Source organism: Alexandromys fortis, unplaced genomic scaffold (genome assembly GCF_014885135.2).
Source record: "Alexandromys fortis isolate MF-2015 unplaced genomic scaffold, M_Fortis_MF-2015_v1.1 scaffold_26, whole genome shotgun sequence".
NCBI lineage: Eukaryota > Metazoa > Chordata > Mammalia > Rodentia > Cricetidae > Alexandromys > Alexandromys fortis.
This window is the reverse complement of record NW_026067894.1, coordinates 10,120,803-10,129,742: the sequence shown is the minus strand read 5'-3', so window position 1 is coordinate 10,129,742 and position 8,940 is coordinate 10,120,803.

Here is an 8,940-nt window from a genome sequence, read left to right as displayed (position 1 = left end):
CTGGACCAGAAAGGACAGGAGAGTACCGTGGACCAGACACATTGCTTGGAATGAGCTGAAGGACGACAGGGTCAGTAGGAGGGAAGTGGGGTTGAGGAGGGGTACATCTCATTCCCAGCCCCTTATACTCTCTCTGCTTCCCGCCAGCCACAAAGTGAGCATCTTCACCTCATCATGGCCTGCTGCAGTCGTGATGTTCCCTGTCTCACCGCAGGACCACCTCAGTAGAGCCGGTGAGGACAGCCATGATCTGAAACCTTAAGCAAAGATAGACTTTTTGTCCTCACAAGCTGTTTTCTCTAGTATTTTGTTATCACATAGGAAGCTACTAACCCAACTGGTCCGTGACTGGCATGTACTTTGTTGCTCTGACATGGACAGAGCTGTCCCCGCAGGCATTTATGATGCTCTCAGGGGTCCCAGGGGAGAAGCTCTGATCACTCAGGGGATAGGGCATCAGGCAGCAGAGGTGTGTGGATCAGGAGTCTGCCCTGTGTCCACTATCCCCATAAGCTGATATTGTCAGGCAAGTCACTTCCCTCCCCCTAAGCCTCAGTTCCCTCACCTGTAAATCCGGGGCTGGAAACTCCCATCCACCTGGGTTCCCACTGATGAGCTCAATGTTTGCGAAAGTGACCAGTGCGGTTCTCAGTGATGGGAGGGCCTGGGCTGGACATCAACCACAGGGACAAGGGGAGGCCTGGATCTGGACCCCAGGTTCTGAGGCCTGGGTCTGACCCTCCCTTCCGGCTTCCTGTTTCAAACGCTAAACCCACTTTTTCTCCTTTATCCAACAGTGAGGGTGTCAGGCACAGCTCCTCCCTTGGCGATGTACTTTTCACAAGCGTTCAGAGATGCTGGCCATCACAGGAAAGACTGTGACCTTGACTCTAGACAAGAGGGCTCCTTCCCATCACCCTCTCCACAACCCCCAAAAGAAATCCCACCTCCATCTGCAAACAAACAGTCGGTACGCTTGCAGAGCCACTGAGGGTGGGCTAGGGCCCTCTCAGGACCATTGTGCCTTCTCTATAACGACATTCATTGTGCTGCCCGACATCAATACTGCTCTCGGGTTAATCTGTTTAACTTAATGAGGCATTTGTTCTCAGTTAGAAAACTCCTGAAGAAGCATGTTTGCTCCTGATGGGCTGAGCCTGTGAATAGATTAACACCAAGCTTGAAAAGCCAACCAGGAAAATGAATTTAACCGGGCCCTCTTTCTTGTTCAGGTGTGGGCTAAGGCTGGGCTAATTTGCGTTCAGACGATCATTTCTGAGAGGAAGGAAGAGGCAGAAGCAACTTCTCCCACACTGGCTTATTTCCCTCCTACAGCCCCCACTTCCACTTCTCGGCTCTGAAAAGGTGTGTGGGGTGGGAAGGAAATGTTCCCGGAACTGAGCGCCAGCAGGGACCAGAGTGAGAGCTGACAGCAACCACAGGACAACAGGAAGTCTGTGGCCAGTCTGGTAAGACCAACTCTTTGGAGTTGGCTGTCAGAGCCCTCGTGCTCAGCACCTAGTGGGTGTGCGTGGGTGTTTTTGGAAGGTGCAAAGGGGATGCTCAGCCATGGCAGCCCCTGCTGCTGCTCCCATGGGGGCCAAAGAGAGATGATTCTAGATATCCTGCAGTGAATTGTGGTCCCTGATTCCTGACCCAAAGAACAAGATGCCCCCACAGAACAATCTTCTCAGATGGCTTAGCCTATGGATCCTCCCAATCAGTCTTCCACAAGCACTTAGAGACACTACCAGCTGGAGGTCTGGCCAGCACAGCCTGAGTCCTCCAGAAGCATCTTCCGGACTGTCTCAGGTCAGGGAAGCCAGGCCATGGATGAGACTCCTCCCCCTTTCCAACAGGTGTGCTTGCTAGTGACTTGGGTTCACTCTACACCAGCTGGTTTAGCCGCCCTCAGAGTCAAGGGTGGGCAGTTTCTATAGAGCGGGTGAGGGTCTTCCAGGCAGACCACTGAAAATCTCACTTCTGTCCTCCGCCAGCTGCCAGAGTTTGGGCGAGTCCCTCCAGCGCTCTGGGACAACATTTACTTAGTTGTAAAACAAATGGCAATGATGCCCCATTCTTTACAGAGACATTAAAATGGATCAGATAAAACTGGATGAGGTGGTTCTGGCTGCCACCCCAGTACATGAGAAGATTACAAGTTCAAGCCCAGCTTGTTCTGTATAACCAGTGTGAGGCTAGTCTACTGGACAGCAAGACCCTGTCTCAAAACAAAACAAAACAAAACAAAAACAAATTAAATAAAACTGCATTGGTAAACTGAAGACGGGGTGTGTGTGAAGGACCTTTCACACAGTGCATGTACAGTGAGCACTCAGAAATGAGCTGCAAAAAAGGAGCCCTTCTTGGGCCCATGCCAGGGTCTTCATCTCTAGCTTCCTCAGCTCTCCCTTCCCTGGTGCTCATCCTGTTTCCAGACGAGTAGCTTGACTGTGGGCTTGGAGGAGAACCTGGTCACAACTGGCAATGTTGTCTCCAGTCTGTCGGTGAAGGCCTGGAGACATGACTCAGCCAGTAGAATGCTTGCCTTGCATACAAAAACCCTGCGTTAAGTCCTCAGCAGCACAATGAAAGAGGGCAGTAGGTAAAGGTATTTGCCCCCAAGTCTGATGGCCTGAGTTCAATCCCTGAAGTCCCCATATAAGAGAGAATAGATTCCTACAAACTGCCCTCTGATCTCCTCATGCACGCTGTGACACACATGTATACATGTGTGTGCATGCGTGCACACACACACACACACACACACCATAAATAAATGTTAAAGGGGTGTGGTGTTGTGTGCCTATAATCCAGCACTTGTGTAAGAGGTGGATGGAAGTAGGAGGATCAGAAGTTCAAGGTTGTCCCAACAACATAGTAAATCTGAGGGCTTCCATACAGCGATATCCAGGTAAATGGTGTGGTTTGGGAGTCCTCTCTGCTGGGTTACTCAAGCACATCCTTAGTGATAAAGCCACACAGAGAACTGTCCTGTCCCTAGAGGTCCATGTCTTATGTTGTTTCCAAGTCATAGGTGGAAGGCACCAGGATCCTGGCACCTGTTGGTTCTGGGGTGGGTAGAATGCAGCCCTGGAGACAGTGTGCCCTCCTTTCCCTGGCAATGAGTTCTAGTGGTGGACACCAACTGCTTCTCTTCTTCAGCACCTTGGACAGCGGGTTTGCCTCTTAGGCTGAAATCCCAGCTTCTGTTTCCAGTGCTCACTCAGGAGCTGTCTGCAGTTTGATGCATGCAGTGGGAAAGCGTCTCTGCGTCCGTCCATGTTAACGGTCTCTCTCTTCATTTTACACACAAGAACATGTCAAAAGAGTTGAACTGAGTAGCGACACCATCTAATAAAAATGTCACTGGCTTAAAAACCTTGAATATTGAATATTTATACAGCTGTGTAATCCTTTGAATAAAATGACCAGCTACTCTCCATGAACCTCAGAACTCCACACCACCCCCCATCTTCAGGATGCCTTCTGAGGAACAATGATCAGACAGTGCCTTTGGATTCCATTCCCTAGTTCTGCCCGCATATAGAGGAACAAATGCAGACTCAGGAAGCTGCTCACTGTCCACTAATGTCTGCTTTGCAAGTTTCCTGCCTTTCCCATCCTCCCAGGTGAAAGACTCTTGGTGGGTATCTGAGTGACCAAATTTATCAGCAGTAAACTAATTAAAAAAAAAAAAACTAGACTAGAAACATCTTTGTTAAAAACCTCAGGAAACACTGGAATGGTTTTAGGCTTAAAAAAATAAAAGAAAAAAAAACCACTCCCAGATTCATGTGACATTCAACAAGAAGCATTGTGGCAATGGTTCTGCCCAACCCTCCTCGCGTTGCAGGTGAGGAAGATGAAGCCGATAGAGAGCACAGGGCCTATGAGGGTCCATCTGCTTGAGTAGCAGAATTAACCTAAACCCAAGAGCTATCTATCTCTCTGCAAGTCCCCATCTGGGGATATTCACCCAGAACATTCCAGTCACCTCCTGGGGCTACATCAGAAGTCCGCCCTGCTTGAGGTGACATCTGACAGCAGCAATGACACTGATAACTGAGCATCACCACGCGCTGGCCGCTCTGCACTCACTCATTGTTCCCCTGACTCCGGCATAGCTCCATGATGTGTGCGCACGCACACATAAACAGATACACACCCTGTGTCCGCTCTGTGTTAAAGGTGAAGAAACAGAAAAGGCCAGAATAAGAAAGAAAATGGGCCAAATAAAAATTAAATTTCTGGCAAGGCTGTCACATAAAGAAATGTCACTCAGACATGTGATGAAGCCACACCTCACAACTTCATGAGTGACACATGTCTGGGCAATTTAAAGGGACAGTAACCTTTAAAATGTCTTTTCTCTTTGCAGGTTTTTTCTTTATACATTTTTTATGTTTTATTTATTTTAAAAAAATCTATCTTTTCCTATTTTATATACCAATCCCAGTTCCCACTCTCTCCGTCTCCCCCCCCCACCACTCCCATCCACCCCTCAGAGAGTGTAGGCTTCCCATGGGGAGTCAACAAAGTCTAGCACATTGCTTTAAGGCAGAACCAAGGCCCTCCCCAACTGTATCTAGGCTAAGCAAGGTATCCCTCCAAAGAGAATGGGTTCCAAAAAGCCAATACAAGCAGCAGGGATAAATCCTGGTCTCACGGCCAGTGGTCCCACAGTCGTGATTGCAGTTTATGAAGGACATTAAAAAGTTGGGGAAAGGAGGGAGGAGGAGAAGGAAGGAAGGAGGAGGAGAAGATTTGAGGTTTACTGAACCAAGCCCCTCCTTCAGTAGGCATTTCCAGTGGAGTTTTTAAAATGAAGGTAATTACATTGATCGCATATGATGTTTACACGGGCAATAGATCAGTGAGCTTTATTTTGAGTGAAACTAAAAATCAGTTTGTATCCAGAGAAGTAGCATTGGAGGAATCCAGAGGGGAAACACAGCCTGTAACGAGTCTTTCTCTGTCCCGCCAGCCAGATAACCAAATAATTTATGGTTAATTATGAAAGCTCAGCCTTAACTAAGGTTTGTTTCTAACTAGCTCTTATAACTTAAATTAACTTATTTTTGTGAATCTACATGCTGCCTTGTGGCTCGTGGCTTTTACCTTTCCTCCTCCAGGCCCTGTTTCCTGCATCCAGCTGGTGACTCCGCCTTTCTTCCCAGAGCTCTCTGTCCAGAAGTCCCGCCTATATCTCTTGTCTAGCCATTTGCCATTCAGCCCTTTATTGCACCAGTCACAGCAATACAACTCCACACAGTGTACAGAGATCCCACAAGACAGCCTGAGGGTGAGTTAGCCCTGGCCTTCTGGGGCAGAATTGACGCGTGTTGGGTTTTGCTCTTGGTGAGAACATCAGGAAGAAAGTTCCCAGACATGGGTGGCTCCTCCCAACCAAGCACAGAACAGAAGCCTTGTCCATGACAGGTCATTTATCATTCTGGAGCTAAAGTTCCTGAGAGCTAGCTGCATGGCTTTGAGTCCACTGCTATTCTGCTCTGAAGCTCAGCTTCCCCATTGTGCAAAACAACTGTCCAGTCACCCCGCATCAAAGACAGTAAAGAAGGTGAAACCTAGAAGTTAAGAGGCAGATGAGGATGGAGAGCCCAGGAAAACAAGGGGAGCAAAAGTGAGGGACACCCCACTCCGTGAAGGTGCAATACTCAGCCTTGGTGACAGAGGCACAGGGCCAGAAACCTCCACCTCCACCAGTTCCATTGCCCTGCGGTCCCAGGACATGGTGCCATTATCCCCATCTTGTGAATGTAACAACTGAGACTCTGAGGTCACAGGACCCGCCCGAGGTCACACTGTGAGTCAGCGAAAGAAATCATCTGAAAAAATGGATTCTGATAGCTACACACCACAAAGTTGCAGAGTCAGGGCTCCTCCAGGTGTCTACTCCACCCGTGGGCCTTTCCTGGTGGTCTTGCTTGCTAACAGTCTGCTGAACATCTGGACACAGGCTCAGAATCTCTATGTGTCCTAATCACCAAGACTGGGCTAGTGTCCTCCAGCCACTGGGCTTTGGGTTCAAGTTCAAAATTGTCTATCTGGCCATGTCACCCTTTTTTGCACCAGATGTTAATGTCTTTGTTTTCTCCTCTGGGTAAGCATCCTCCATCTATCCCCCAAAATTCAACTGTCTGTATTTCACACATCAGAATAAAAAGCCTCACAAGGATAAGACCTGCTTAATTCATCAAAGACTGCAGCCCTCGGTGGAATATCTGACCAAGGGACCAGGTCCACAGTAAGTAGGTCACAGGCATGGGAGATTCTCCTGCAAGGAAGGCCTCATGTGGGAAAGGCAGTCATCCAATGCCAGGCCCAGATGGCATCACTCAGGACGGCTTGAGTAGGCATCTCCAAAGCCGGGGCCCAAAAGGAGCCAAAGTCAGCACATTGGGGGCAGGGTGTTCTACATCAAAGTTCCAGGAGTGAAGACTCAGGAAGAACCAAGCATCTGGGCCAGAAGGATCTAATGCAGCCCAACAGCCAGGAGAGGATATGGAGCAAGCAATCTGGGGGGGGGGGGCAAAGTGTATCCCTGAACACAGCTGGTGAGAGTATAAGCTGTCAAAGCAACTCTACAGACCGTTTGGCAGCACCTGCTGCTGACCCTGTATGTGACCCCGACACAAAGTAGCGACTGTACCTCAGTGTGTCACTTGGCAGACACTCATCCATGTTCTTACCCAAAAGACACTTGCCAATGGCATCGCTTATACCGGCACAACACTGGAACGCGCAGATGGCAGATGACTTGCATATTCATTCAGTACACAAGGACCACACAGGGACAAGAATAAGCAAAGTTGTGTTTTGTGTGGCAGCCCACGAACACAGCTGGGTGTGAGGCTGTATCCACGGGAGACAGGACACACAGAAGCCCAAGAGAGTGCAGCGCATTTTGGTGACAGTCAGGTAACATGCAGTGCTAAAAGCCAGGAGACTGATTACTGTCCTGCTTTGAGGAGCAGTATAAATGGCAGTTGGGACATGGAGGCACTTCTGGAGGACTAGTGACAGACAGTCTCATTGCTGACTTGTGTGCTTAGTCCCTCAGATACATTTTCTCTCAGAAAAATTCTAATAATCCCAGAAAGACCTGTGTGCTTCCTTCTGTGTAAGCCCTCTGTTACATTATGATATGGCAAAAAAACAAAAAATTGACCTTAAAAACATAAGCCCAGGGCTAGACAGAGGGCTCAACGGTTAAGAACAAGCGCTTGCTGCTCTTCCAGAGAACCTGGGTTTCATTCCTACTACCTATGTTGGGCTGCTCATAACTACTGTGACTTCAACTCCAGGGGATACAACACCCTTTTCTGGACTCTAAGAACACCTACCACATGCACACATACATACATACATACATACATACATACATACATACATACACACACACACACGTGACAATTGTTTCTAAGTAAGGCCCAAGAAAGAACTGAATTGACAGCCAACAAGATGGCTCAGCTGGCAAAGGTGATTGTCTCCAAGCCTGATCATCTAAGTTTGATTACTGAAACTCACATAGTGAAAGGAGAGAATCTAATTCCTTAGGTTGTCCTCTAATCTCCATCTGCACACATGCTGTGATACCCACTCACTGACATAAACAGAGAAAAAGAAAGAGAGAGGGGGTGGTTGAAATGAAGGAATGAAGGAACGAAGGAAGTACGAAGGAACGAAGGAAGGAAGAAAATAGTAATATTTAAATAACTGAAACACCGGAATACCAGGATATGCCAAGAGGCTGGGTTGTAGCCACATGAGACAGACTCACCCGGAACAGTGTATAATGATGAACCAATTAACATTGAACACGTTGACAAGAGACTGAGATGTTGATCAAGGGAATGAGCCAAGGAATAAAGAATGGGTGAACAAATGAAATCATGAATGGAAGCACGCTAAAGCATGTGTGGATGAATGAGCCAATGGCTGAAAGAACACAGGAATGAAGAAGCCATTGGTCCATAGAAGAACCAAAAAAGAATCAAAAAAATCATAATGTGCGGAAATGGGAATGACCTGACCTAGGTATGGAATGAGCTAACACCAAGGGGCATGAGAAAGAAAATCAAGCTGCCCAAGAGGTGAACCGATGGAGGTAGGATATGAGATACAGAAAGGAGATAGGGTGTGAGACACAGAGGGAGATAGGGTGTGAGACACAGGGAGACACAGGGGAGGTAGGGTGTGAGACACAGGAGGAGATAGGGTGTGAGACACAGGGGAGGTAGGGTGTGAGACACAGGGGAGGTAGGGTAGAGATAGGGATGGAGATCAGGTGTGAGACGCGGTGTCTTGGCTGCTTTCTTGCTGCTGTGATAAATCACTCCAACAAAGACAACTTGAGGGAGAGTGGGCTTGTCTTGGCTCAGGGGTTCAGAGGGAAGGCATGACAGCAGTCTGAGAACACATAGCGGCAGGAGCCAAAATGTGCCGGCTCATTAGCATTGTCAACTTGATACAACCTAGAGTGACCCGGGAAGCAGAAACTCAACTGAGAAATTGCCTAGATCCGATCTGCCTGTGACCGTTTCTACTAGGGTTTGTCTTGTTGATGACTGATGCTGGAGGCCCCAGCCCACTGTGGGCAGCACCATTCCTAGGCAGCTAGGTCTGAGGTGTGTGAGAAAGCTGGCCAAGGATGAGCCAGTGAGAGAGCCAGCAAGCAGCATTCCTCATGTCCCGTTGGAGCTCCTGCCCAGACTCCCCGCAACAATGGCCTGTGATGATGAGGAATTCCTCTCTGCATGTTATAAATATGTTTTGTTACCGTTGATTAATAAAGAAGCTGCTTTGGCCTATGGAAAGGCGGAAGAGAGAATGATGGGAAATTCAAGCAGGGAGAGGAGGAAGGAAGACACAGTCAGGGAGATGCCTTGTCGCTGCCAAAGGAGGAAGGCCCTGGAA